The sequence below is a fragment of the Amborella trichopoda genome, chromosome 12, assembly GCF_054954075.1.
Source record: "Amborella trichopoda isolate Santa Cruz 75 chromosome 12, AtrichopodaSantaCruz75HAP2 v2.0, whole genome shotgun sequence".
In the NCBI taxonomy this organism is placed as follows: Eukaryota; Viridiplantae; Streptophyta; class Magnoliopsida; order Amborellales; family Amborellaceae; genus Amborella; species Amborella trichopoda.
Window position 1 is genome coordinate 27,218,240 of NC_142347.1, and position 13,415 is coordinate 27,231,654.

Genomic DNA, 13,415 nt, shown 5'->3' on the forward strand with positions numbered 1-13,415 from the left:
CTTAAACTTCACAGCCATAGTCTGTGCTACATGACCTTAAACTACAAAGGCATGGTCCGTGTTGCATGACCTTAAATTGTACAGTCACGGTCTAGATGCACGACCCTAAACTATATGGTCAAAACTATATGACCTTAAACTGTAACGGCGGTCTAATTGCACGACCTTAAACTGCACGGTCCTAGCTGTGTGGCCTTAAACTGCATTGCCACGGTCCAAACTATACGACCTTAAACTGTAGCGGAGGTCTACTTGCACGACCTTAAACTGCATGGTTCTAGCTGTATGACTTTAAACTGCATAGCCACGGTCCAAGCTATACAACTCAAAACTATAACACACATCCCACTAGCACGACATTAAACTGCACAACATACGATCTTGGAGCCAAGACCATAAACATGCCCTTAGATCTCGACGGATGACTTAAAACACGCCAAATTGATGGTCACGGTGGCATGACCCTAAACATGCTTCCGAAAAAAAAAGAATGAAGATGGACATGACGAAATCCCGCAATGGCATCATGGGTAAAAAAATGTCAAAAAAAATGACGTACATGGTGTGCACCCGCAAAGGCTACCATGGGAAAAATATGTCAAAAAGAAAAAAAGATGGGCATAGTGAAAACTCGCATAGGCACTACGGGCAAGATTGTCAAGATAAAGGGGGTGTGGTGAAAACCCTTCGGGGCACTCACTCTCAAATGAAGGGAGTGTTTATCCTCCCCTATGGATCATCACGAGTAAAAATGTCAAACGTCCCTGTAACAAGACGTTAAACTTCACGACATTTAGTCCATTTGCATGACTATAAACTGCTTCATATGCTTACACGGCTCTATGGGGTTATCATATGACACCCTCCTACACATCCCCTACAGCATCCTTCTTCACAAGCCCCCGGTGAAAAAACACCACCTCTTCAAGGTGTACCTCGGTCGTAACTGTGAGGTTTCGCAGCAAAGCATGCCTTTCAAAGCATGCACCAGCCTCTACAAAGCCATATCTCAAAGAGGCGTACCATAGTTTCTACTGTGAGGCTTCGAAGCAAGGCATGCATTTTAAAGCATGCTCTCGCTTCCACAAAGCTATATCTCAAAGAGGCATACCATAGTTTGACTGTGAGGATTCGAAGTAAAAGCATGTAATCAGCATGGTATGTGCTCGTCTCTCAGAGGTGTACCATAGTTTCGGCTGTGAGGATTCGAAGCAAAAAGCATGCAACCGCCTCATTTTGAGGGGCGACCAAAGCGGACTCAAGCGATTGGGGGCCTTGTGTAAGGTCTTCCTTCTCAATGCCACTGGAATCCCTTTTTTGTTTTTGGGGGGAGAGCACGATGATAGAGTGCCTTGTGAAGGGCTTATCATTCCATGTCAACGATGCCTCCTTATTGGACCAGCTAGTGGGTTCCCTTGGTGGGCTTTGCCCCAATCTAGCTGGTGGGGGATCTTTGGCTCTAGGCCTGGAACTTTGATTTTTGGCTATGAGGCCGGGCATTTTGATTTTTCGCTCCAGGGCCAGAATTTTTTAATTGGCATTGGGGCCAAAATTTTTTGATTGAAGCTGGGGCCAGAATTTTTTTTTTTTTTGCAGAATTTTTTTTTATTGCCGTTGGGATGTTTTGTTTTTTTTATTGGCTCTGGGGCTGGAATTTTTATTGGCGCTGGGGCTGAAATTTTTTGATGAATTTTGTGACCAATGGAATCCAACTCTAGATCCCAACTTATAAATATTCCCTGAGTCAAACTATTTTTGTGATCAAGGTCTTGATAGGTCATAACCCAAGCATTCTCCTTATTGTCTTTTTTTTATCCTTGCATCTATAAACATACGAATATGTAGGCATAATTACTTTACACACATAAACACATGAAGTCATGCACATTCTCATGCTCATGCTCATGCTCATTCACATGCAGGTATTGATATACTCTACACACAAATATGTTCGTGCATATAAGCTCAGTTTTATATTCTTCTTAATTCCCACATATTCTCAAACCCATCCGGTAAATATTTTATGGAAAATATATTCAATACTAGTTCCTTAGTTATGGGATTCCCATGCATAGCCTAAGTGGGAATATAAGCAAAATCCATTTCTCCATTTTTTTAATATCCAATCTTTATGTAGTAGAAGTATGCTCTAATGTGCTTGAACTTGCTATAAAACCTAGGCTCGTTTGCCACACTACCATTGACACACTTATAGCAACTTGGTTATCACATATGATTCTCACAGTTCCACGTTTCAATTAACCATAATGTGGTTGACTTAAGAACTTCTTAATTCCTATTACCTCCTTGGATGTCAAACAACATCTATATATTTATAGAATTCTATAGTTGACAATGATATTATAATTTGTTTCCTTCAACACCATGATATGGCCCTACTACCATAAAGAAATAGGCAACCTGAAGTGGACGTCGGTTCATCCAGGTCACCCTAGAAATCGACATCCGAATACCTAAGGTTAAAACCAAAACATCTTCATAGATAAGAACATAGTTCATGGTTCCTTTTTAATATCTTAGTATCATCTTTATGACCTTCCAATGTTCGAATATTGGGTTACATTTTGGGCAATAGCTAAGTTAGGTCTTATTCCCATGGTGACATACATCAAGGATCCTATAGTACTTTCATAGGGTGTTATCTCCATATATATCCTTTCGTCATCATTTCTAGGATGTATACTTAGGCTCAACTTGGTTCTCTTTTCTATGGTGCGCTAATGGGCCTGTAATCACTCATTCAAAATCTCTGTAAAACTTTTTTACAACATTTAGCTTGTGAGAGTTGAATTGTTCGGCTGAACTATTCCATATAATTTGATTCTGAACATAAAAGATGTGCCTCCTAAATATTTCATATCACAGTTATCGGATAACATGGCTTTGGTTTCTCTTACTAAGCCTAGGGAGTTACTAGCTATTAGATTGGCATCCAGGTATAGTGTCATGAACAATATAGCACTCCTGCTGACCTTGACATATACACAACCTTCTTCATTGACTTTGAGGCTATGTTTTGTTAAGATTTCATAGAAACATCTCTTTGAGGCTTACTTTAGGCAATATAAAGATTTGTTAAGTTTAAGCACTAGTTTCTCATTCCCCTTAACTTCAAATCCATTGGGTTGTTTGATGTAAATATCTTTCTCTAACTCTCCTGTCACGACCCTGCCCCCTGTCCCCTACTGTTCATGCCGGAGGGCAGCAGAGTGCGGGTCTGTGATCCTAAGGTAGCGAATGCCACTTAGGTCGGAGTGCGCTCATCGCTTTTAGAGAAGCAGTAAACAAAGCAAACCACGAGAAATGGAAAACTCTATGCACAACCAATCTATTAGGTCTTATCAGCATAAGTATTATAACGAATCTCAAAACTACAAATTTGAACCAATATCATTGTGTAACAACACTAACATATATGTTAACCAACTCACTCTCTAGGTCACTTACTCCCGAAGTAGAGGCCCTATTCATCAAGCCAAGTCAATCTCATTGCTTACAACCTCTACCATCACTCAGGAGGGAAGACAATGACAAGTGGGTATCCCACTTTGTAATGTCTTCACACACGTACACACGTAGTCCCCAGCGCGCTTTGGGGTTTTCGATAGGCGATGGACTTGCAAGACACTACTCCCTACGCCACCTTAGCTAGGAGGATCACACTGTTAGGGTGTCAATCATTATGAATGGGGGAGCGACCACCCATCATCATCTACCCAACTCTTGTCCTATCATTGGGCGAGCCAAAGAGGTCACGAGTCGGCAGTGCAATACGCTCAAATCACGCCGACAAGTCACATTTCATAGTATGGTCATGCAATATGCTCAACGCATGCCTATCAATCTCATACCACGGTATGGTCATGCAATACACTCAAAGCATGTCAATTAATCACATATCACAATATCACATATCACAGTATGGTCATGCAATACGCTCAAAGCATGTCAATCAATCACATATCACAATATCACATATCACGGCGCATTGCTAACAACAAGGTTCCATTCACATATCGCATATCACAATCAGACATGTATCATAATATGCACACGTATCCGAGCAGTGAAATTCCCGAAATCATGCTCATTCGAGTTCATATAGCACTTTTCATATGGCACTTATCACACACATTCATCATATGCACTTATCTCATACATTTATCACATGCACTTATCACAGGTCACTTACCTCATGCACTTGTCTCATGCACTTATCACATACATTTATCTCATACATTCATCATATGCACGTATCACAGTTCACTTATCTTATGCACTTATCTTATTAGCATTCATTTAGAGCAGTGTGGGCTAGATCAAGGGTATTTTGATCAACTAATTACCCCTTACAAAAATAAGAATATTATGGGATTTCCAGCAACTACATCAAGAACACATTCTTTAGAAAAGAGTCCCAATTTCTGACCCTTACGGGATTTAGGCCTGACATCAATCAACTAAAACAGGTTTGACTCCATTTGGTCATATTTTAATCAATGGAAAACCCAACACAAAAACATGGAAGATTCCTGAAATTTTTTGCATTCATAACAGTGACATTGCCCTAAATACAAGGATACTATTTCCAAACCATCAAAAAATTTGACATACTTCTAACACCAATTTATACTAGACATATGTATCTTTCCAATGGGGGCAGTTTGAAAGCATTTGACTTCATTTGGCAAGTTAAAAACTCAGTACAATAGGGATATATTTTCTGTAACCTACTGAATTTTTGTAACAGTGACATGTCCTCACAAATCGAAGCATAACTTTCAATCTAGAAGGTATTTCGAAATAATTTCAACATACAACTTAAGTATACATACAGGTCTTTCAAATGGCAGTAGTTTGAGGGAAATTAGACCATATTTGATTAGTCAAAACTCATAGCAACAAAGGCAACAGATATAAATTTCAGTGAAAACTGCTAACAGTGATATGTTTGCATTATTTGAAGCATATCTTCTCATTTATAAAGAATTTGAATAAGTTTTAAACATGAACATAATAGTAGACACATGTATCTTTCAAACGACGGTAATTTGGAATCGTTTGGACCCCATTTGGCTACTCAAATATTCATTACAAAATCATGAAAACTTCCTGAAAATTCAGTGTTAATCGTGGCATACCTCAAAGAACAGTCAATAACCCCCAATTCATGATAGAAAACCACATGAACCCTCTTTAATCTCAGATTAGACTCACATATTTCTCGATTTACAAATTTTTATGTCCAACAAAAGAATTTCATTACTCCAAATCGTCATGCAATGAAGGCCCAATTTTTCTGAGAAATGGGGCCCTCTTCTAGCATAGTTTTGCAACATACAACCACATGCATAGTGAGATTTCGTCCATAACCAAACTTAAGCCTCATGCAATTCACATTCATGCTCATACTTACATTCACATACACATGCTTTCATATTTGAATGAATCAACCAAAAACATGCATCATGAGAGCATGGAAGTGAATCTACTTACTTGAAGTTCCCCTACACAGTATTTCTCCTAGGTCCCGCTTTCAATGGAGGGTCTCAAGCTTGAGGCTCAAAGGCGAAAAATGTCGCTGAGAGAGAGAGCAAACCCCTGAGAGAGGTGTAAAGGGGTGAAATAAATAGGAAAAGGAAAGGGATAGTATACAACAACAAGCAGCATCAAGGGACCTCCACATGGCACACACTTTACAAGTGGCATACACAAGGCACACAAATTAATAAGCAAGGGACAAGTGGTTCATAAACATGAGAGAAAAGAAGAGGAAGTTCCCTGGACCACCCTATAAAGCTGCGCCCTATGGCCCACATCTCACATGGCAACTCACACCCACATCGTGCACGGTGGCACTCTCCTTCTACCTCCTACTGTCGCGCGCTCTCTCACCCTCTACTTCTACTTCTGCTTCTCATACTGCTGCTCACGCCAGCACACACCTTCTGTCTCTTACTGCCGTGTGCTCTCCCTGTCGCGTGCTCTCTTACTGTCGCGTGCTCTCTCACTGCCACGTGCTCTCCCTATCGTGCACTCTCACTGCCACACGCTCTCTTACTGTTGCGCGCTCTCTCACTACCACGCGCTCTCACTTCTGTGCGCTCTCTCACTGCCTCACGCTCTCTGACTGTTGCGCGCTCTCTCACTGCCGCGCGCTCTTACTTTCGTGCACTCTCTCACTGCCGCTCGCTCTCACTGTCGCACGCTCTTCTCTCTTTCTTCCGTCGTGCACTCTATTAGGCCGGGAAGAACTAGGTCATCATATCTCCATTAAGGAATATTATTTTAACATCCATTTGGTGGAGTTCTAAGTCAAGGTGGGTGGCTATGGATATTATAGTCCTCATAGAGACCATTTTGGCAATGGTGAGAATGTGTTATAGCAATATATTTCTTCACTTTGGGTGAACCCTGTAGCAACTAGCTTTGCCTTATATTTCTCTACTTTCTCCTTGGATGAACCCTGTAGCAACTCGCTTTGCCTTATATTTCTCTACTTTCTCCTTGGAGTTGAGTTTCTTCTTGAATACCCATTTACACACTATGACTTTACAGCTAGGTGGTAGGTGAACTAATTCCCACACTTATGATCTTATTTATAGAATTCATCACATCCTCTATAGCTTCTAGTGACTGCTTATTGTTAGGACATGATATGGCTTCTAGATAACCACTACATTTATCATTATGTTCCTTATATATCCTATCATATACTTCTCTTAGAAAGGTGAAGAAAAATATGTGGTCTCCTTGTTTTATCAAGCTACTTAAGATGGGTTATGGGTATAAGTTTCTGGTATGTGCCTTTGTCACTTGCCATTTTATTGAAATCGGCTTGCTTATGAGTCACCCTTCCTTCAAGAAATTCATCTTCAAGGAAGTGTGCATCACAACTTTCAATAATATTTCCATTTGACAATGCATAAATTGGTAACCAATCCCATCGTACAAGTGGGGAGATTTGTAATGGAATAGAGGGCACTGCCTTATTGGGAGTCCTTTCAAGGATACAAGTGGCGGTTAAAATTGTATCACCCCAAAATTCAAAGCCTAACTTGGCAGTTCCCATCATACTTCAAAGCATTTTTACAAGGATCAGAACTTCACTTTTATTTTGGAGGAGATATGTATAGCCAAAGTAAGAATGGTCATTTATAAATATAATAAAGTACCTCATGTGATCTTTGGAAGGCACACTCATAGGCTCACATATATCGATGTGGATTAATTCTAACTTAGTTGCCCTGTGAACCTTAGAATGGGGTTATTTAGATGTTTTTTTTGTATTCAAGACTCACACAATTTTTGGAAATCATAATATACATGTATTTGAGAAAATTGTCCTCCTTTAATCTCTCTATATGCCCTCTACTTAGGTTCCCAAACCTTAAGTGCCATAAAAGTAAAGCATCCATGAGGTCTAAGACGTAGGCAACTAGGGCTTTCATTTAAATTTGTTAACGACCAATGGCCAAACGGCCTACAAAAACTAAATCTCCAATGAGACTTGCCTCATGCACAAAAGCCTTATCATCTTTAAAAAGAGTGAGCTAGCCAGCGGCACCAAGCTTGGTGGCTGAGATTAAACGTTTTAGCATTATAGAGTGTAAAGTGTTTGCTTTAGGATTAAGATCTCTCCATTTGATAGCTTCAACATATAATCTCCAAAACCTAGCACTTGCTCTACTTGGTTACCTCCCAAAAATATTATGCTCATGGGGCTTAAGCTCCTTGAAAGTACAGAACGCATCATTAGTGTTGGTCATATGGATGGTGGCACTATAGTCTAGGCATCAAGATGGGCCCCATCACAAGCTACCATAGCCTCGAAGATCACACACACTTTCTCCGTTTTCATAATGTCACCAGTATTGGGTCCTATCGGTGTCAGCTTGTGGTAGACGTGGACGGAGTTGTCAAGGGTAGTGGCAAAACTTCAAGTTATGGCCAAACTTCTTACAACAGAAGCACTGTACATTCGAAATGTCTTGGTCAGAAAGCTACACAACCTTCCCCATGAACTACCTTAGGTTGTGGGGGTGGTCTAACCCCTTGAATTTGTATATTGCCCTAAGGTCGTGGAGGTGGTCAAAAGGGACATTACCATATGGACCAAGGGGCATTAGTCCATTCACATCGGCTGCTTCCCATCTCCAAATCCAAGTCCAAAGGGAAGGCTACTGAGGTCCATACCCTCGACAATGCCCCCGCACCACCGAATTCGCCAGAAGCTCATGGTCAACTCGACCAGGGTCAGATCCCTCATGACGAGAGTCAGGGCTACAAAGGTGATGGCCCATCCAAACCTTATCCCAAAGGCTGCAAGAGCTAAGGTTCGAGCCACCATGGCTCAACTCATGTGGGTATGATTCCCAAATTCCCTTCACACAAGGGCATTGCTCCTAGTGTTAAGGTTGTTTGTAGCTCAACTCAAGGACTTATCCCAAGTCCGAGCCTTCCTCTAAGCGACATGCATAGTTGACCTTTCTCCAGACCCACCTCATGCCTCTTCCCATAAACAAGGTCAGGAGCCCCCTTAGACCTAGACTAGCATAGTCATGTTAATCATACCCTCTTGGCAAACTGACCTCAACCAGCGGCCGTCTCAGCTTGGCCATCACATAACCCTCCACCACCGCAGGTTTATCCACCTCCATCTAGACACAATCCTTCAACACCTTAGGTGCCACGTTACAATCCACCGGTATAGTCTCCTAAGACTGCCTCGGTCCTCCATCATTACCAGTAGTCGGCTCACTCAGCCCTTGCACAACTACACTATCCCCCTCCTCAACCTACTATGCCACATCAAGCGACCCTATCTCTCCTGGTTGCACTGCTGCCGCCAGCCTATAGTTGTCACCATCGGTAGCCCACTCATCCTATCCCATTGGTCCATTTTCACCCACTGGCTTGAGCCTATTAGCCTATGGCCCCACCTTCTCAGATCGCTCCACAATCCTGTTCATGTTACCCACCGACGCAACCTCTTCCACTTGGACCAACTTTTCCTATTCAACCAAATTCGGCTGGTCCTCAACCTCAGCCTACTCCTTCATATCTGACATAGCCTACCAGCCTAGTCAATTAATGTCAGGAAACCAGCCTACTGGTGAGACCAAGACCGCCCAGTCGACTAAGCTTGCAAACCTAAAGGGCGAACTAAGTACATTTAAGCAAACCCTAGTGAAGATGGGGGTTCCAATCATTCTCCCATTGAAATCTTACATCAAGGATACCCTCAAAAAGGGTCGAGCCTCTCCCACTGGGGTTTGTGTTCCATAAATTTAAGAACAAGTTTAGTTGGAACGGTGACCCAAAAAACCATGTCACTGCTTAAATTTTAATTGTTCCATCTCTTGAAGAGAAGCCTCACCAACTTAAAGCGGTGTTTCCCTAATACCCTTTTTGGCGAGCCTTTGACTTGTTCGAGAGGTGATTATAAACTTTTCATCGCGCAACATCGCAAGACTAAGCAATGGGTAATGACCCTCGATGAATTGGTTGCCACTAGGCAGAATCCTGGCGAGCTGTTTTCGAACTTCGCAAATAGATTCAGCGATGTTTAAGAGAAACACTCACTAAAACTTCTTTGATTAGCATATGTCTGGAAAATTCTCTACCATAGTACAAGAACTTCTCCAATCATGGTTTGCAACCATTCGCGTTTGAGCTAATGATTGATCAGGTGGATTTCCATAAGAGGTCCAAAGTCGCGGCGGCTACTACTGAGCCTAAAAATCAAGCCATGGCCGCACCATCCCAAACGAGACCCAAGCAAAACAATAGTAACAAGAAAGTAGCATCAACTGCACTCGATGCCCAAAATAGCTAGCTTAGGGGTGTCGGTTAAAACAACAGCAATAATTACAACGAAAATACTAGAGGTAAGAGGACCTTCCTTGAAGTTAAGATTCCCCACTAAAAAGAATCCCTCTCCAGTATTCCTTATAAGATTTTAAAAGTGAAGCTCGCTATTCTTCCCAACCCTGTCCAACCCAAATTTGAGGTTAAGGAGAAGTTGAAGGGGTGCAATTGGCACCAAAACCACACCCATGACACGGAGGAGTGTTACCACTTGAAAGTCATATCAATGATCTACTTGATAAAGTTGCTTTCAATCACACTCCTACCGACAAGCTTGTAGAGGCGCCAAAGCATAAAATGGGAATATTTGCTGATTTGCTCCTGGACAACGGCAAGAATCCTAATGAGCCGCCCAAGGAGGTCACCCCAAGCTCAGTGGTCATCGTGATGGTTGAGGATGAGCCATCAAGGAAGATCCCCTAAACTCTAATCTTCGTTTACAAGAGCAAGAAGATACCCAAGGGAACCCAGTCGCTTCCCCTCCAGACCTTGCTCCCTAAGAAGTAAAAGAAGGCGCAGCTGATCAAATAATAATAGTCGATATGATCTATGTCAATTGGCAATATGCTTCCAAGCAGAACCTCAAGCACAAAATATCTCGGATGGTTTTTTAGGAGGCATTATCACTGTGGCTATTGTCACTGTGGCTAACAATGACGACTCTCAAGAACTCGATCATTTGACTAGAATGGGGAGTCATTTTAAGCCTGCGAGGTTGATGGCGAACACCTGAGCGGAAAGACTAGATAATCCTCCTAAGGCCAACCAGTCGCCTTCTGCACCTGCCAACGTTTCAAATGACAAGGATGTTCAAGAGAAAAACACAACAGTACCTGTCACAAAATATAATCTTCAGTGCTCACTTAAACAAAATACCTGTCCATTTTTTACCTCTTAAATACCTCGCCCATTCACAGGGCCCAGATAGAGGCAGTACCCGGAAGGATTCATGTCACAACTGATACTAAGACCGAAGACTTGGGCAGCATGGTCAACCTTCTTATTACGCTAACCCCTTAAAACATTCGCCAGATGATATACCACCGGGGTTCGACCGCTTCCACAACTACCCACTTTACATAACAGCTTTCATGAGTGAGTACGAAATACGAAGGGTGATGATCGATACTGGGGCATCCCTCAAAGTTTCTTCCATGGGAACCGTGTTAAGAGTGGGACTATCCCAAGCAGACTTTGAGATTTCGCACATCACAATAACAGCCTATTCTGAAGTGCAAAGACATGCTCTGTAGATTATTCCCCTCACTCTGAAAATTAGACCCGTTGTCCAAATTGTCAGATTCTAGCAATGTAGAATAGCATGGTTATAAATTCAAAAAAATTATGTTTTTCTTTTATTAATAAAAGCAAATTTTACTTACACGATCCGCTTAGAATAAAAAAATATGAAGAAAAACTAAAGAAAAATAAAAGGCTACTGTGATCTAAGGATCAACTCTTGCTGCCAAAACATAAAATTTTATAGATAAAAACATTAATTACAAGCACGAATCAACACCTAGGAGCCATTCTTATCAAAACAAAGCATGTCTATTGTCGCCTCTAAAGGACTTGATACACCCAACTATAGATCAACAAACCGATAGCGCACAGATCTACGTTCCCTGCTAATCCTCTCCAAGATAGGAAATACGATGGCACACCCTAATTAGAGAACAAGAGAGAGAGAGAGAGAGAGAGAGAGAAAGGACTCATATAACAATTAGGTCTATGCCCTTTCTACGGGCATGCTACCCGAGGACTGATCTAGGCTTGGGCATGGCACCTCACCTTACTCAATTAGATGGAAAAAGTTTATATAAGGATACAACCTTATAATGTAGAACTACGGATGCATCTCAAAAATCCATCGGAAAAGGTAGTTTTAATGTTTAAAAACCCTTTGATTGATCATCTCGACATCGAGATGTATGACCATGAAAAATAAAAAGATTTTAAGCTTTAGAAATAGTACATTTTACAACATATTATCTACACCGTCCATTTTCAAGATTTTCATATGTCTATAGATCTAATTGATTTTAACTATTTTTTAAATTTAAAATTTTATAATTAAATAGAAAATAGATTTTGAAATAATCCTAAGAACATTTTACATCAAAATTATATACCATGATAAAATTTGAAGGTGCACATTACCTCTACCACTACGGATGCATCCGTATGCCAAGTGCACCCCAATTAGATTGGGCATACCCCCTTTCTGGACTACCTAGGGGTGTGTTCCACCCTAGGTACCATCTAGGTCGGACGTGCTACTGTGAGATAGAGGATGATGTGGTAGAGAGAGCACAGAGGATGATGTGGTAGAGAGAGCACTGAGAGAAAGAGAGAGGCTAGAAACTGAGGTGCTGAGAATAGAGGGGTTAAGCCCCTATTCATGGTTGTTGTAGGGGTCGACCTAAGTATCTTAGATTAGGATTCAGCTTTAGCTAAAAATCCATGCTGATCGGAGGGGTGATGAGAGCCTTTCCTTTTAACCATCCATTTCCTAAATCAACCACCATGATAGAGGGATAGAATCTAGAATCTGTATCTCTTAATCTCCTTGATGCATTCTTTTGTAATCATAGATAGGATTGGGTTTATCCAAAATAAATAAGGATTGGGACTATAATATCGTCTAGAAGTCCAATTCAAGTTGTCTCGGAACTTTAAAACAATTTATTTTTCAAATAAAATATATCCAATAAAATCAAGTGTCCTAATCTCATCAAACTCTCCCCCTAACCACCTCGGATTGTTTTAAAAAACCCTAACCCAAATAGGGGAGAGACAATGAAGAGTGACGTGTGGGCCTTGGAAGCTAAGTGGGCCCATGTCCCACATAAGGATAGGTACCCCACATGTGGGCCCATGTTCTCCATGGAGGGGCAAAACCTTCAATTGGAGGCACACCTCTTATTGAAGATTAAGGAAGAGGTTGACATGGCAAACTAAAACTAAGGAAGAGGCTCACAAGCTGCTTAATCAAATTTCATCATACCAAATCGACTACCAATAAACACTGCAGTTATACCTAAGTACAATAAGAAATGCATCGACAATGAGGATCTCAACAAAGCATTGCCAAAATATGATTTCCTACTACTGCATATAGATACTCTAGTCGATAATACCACATGCCTCAAGATCCCAAGGATAGAAGATAAACTGGTATAGGCCAAGATCTCAGAACGTAGTAGCATTTTTTGATAAGCACTCCAACCAAAAGGGGCGTCTTGAAATCTTTTGGCATGGATTTTCGGCCAAGTATATGAGTTTCATGTTTTCTGCCAAGATTCTTGCAAAACCATATGGCCAGAATTTTGTGGTCATGAATCCAGCCAAATTACAGGGGCTCAGCATTCTGATGTTAGAACATCGGACTAATCTATGGGAACTTCATATTTTCCAGAGAAAATTGGACAAAAACCTAGGGCTTTAAGGGATACGGTAGGAAAAAGCTCTATGGAGTTAGATATATACCAAGAGAAAAGACCATCAGGGCCCATCAGGTACTT

At 41.3% G+C, this 13,415-nt stretch overlaps 1 long non-coding RNA gene across 1 annotated transcript; it reads right to left on the minus strand.

Moving 5' to 3' along the window:
- Positions 1 to 9,602: 9,602 nt before the first annotated feature.
- Positions 9,603 to 11,161, minus strand: LOC148779505 (uncharacterized). Its single transcript, XR_016046249.1, has 2 exons — positions 10,783 to 11,161; positions 9,603 to 10,673 (listed from the first exon to the last, which is right to left on the minus strand). It is a non-coding gene; the product is annotated as an uncharacterized LOC148779505 (long non-coding RNA).
- Positions 11,162 to 13,415: the final 2,254 nt, after the last annotated feature.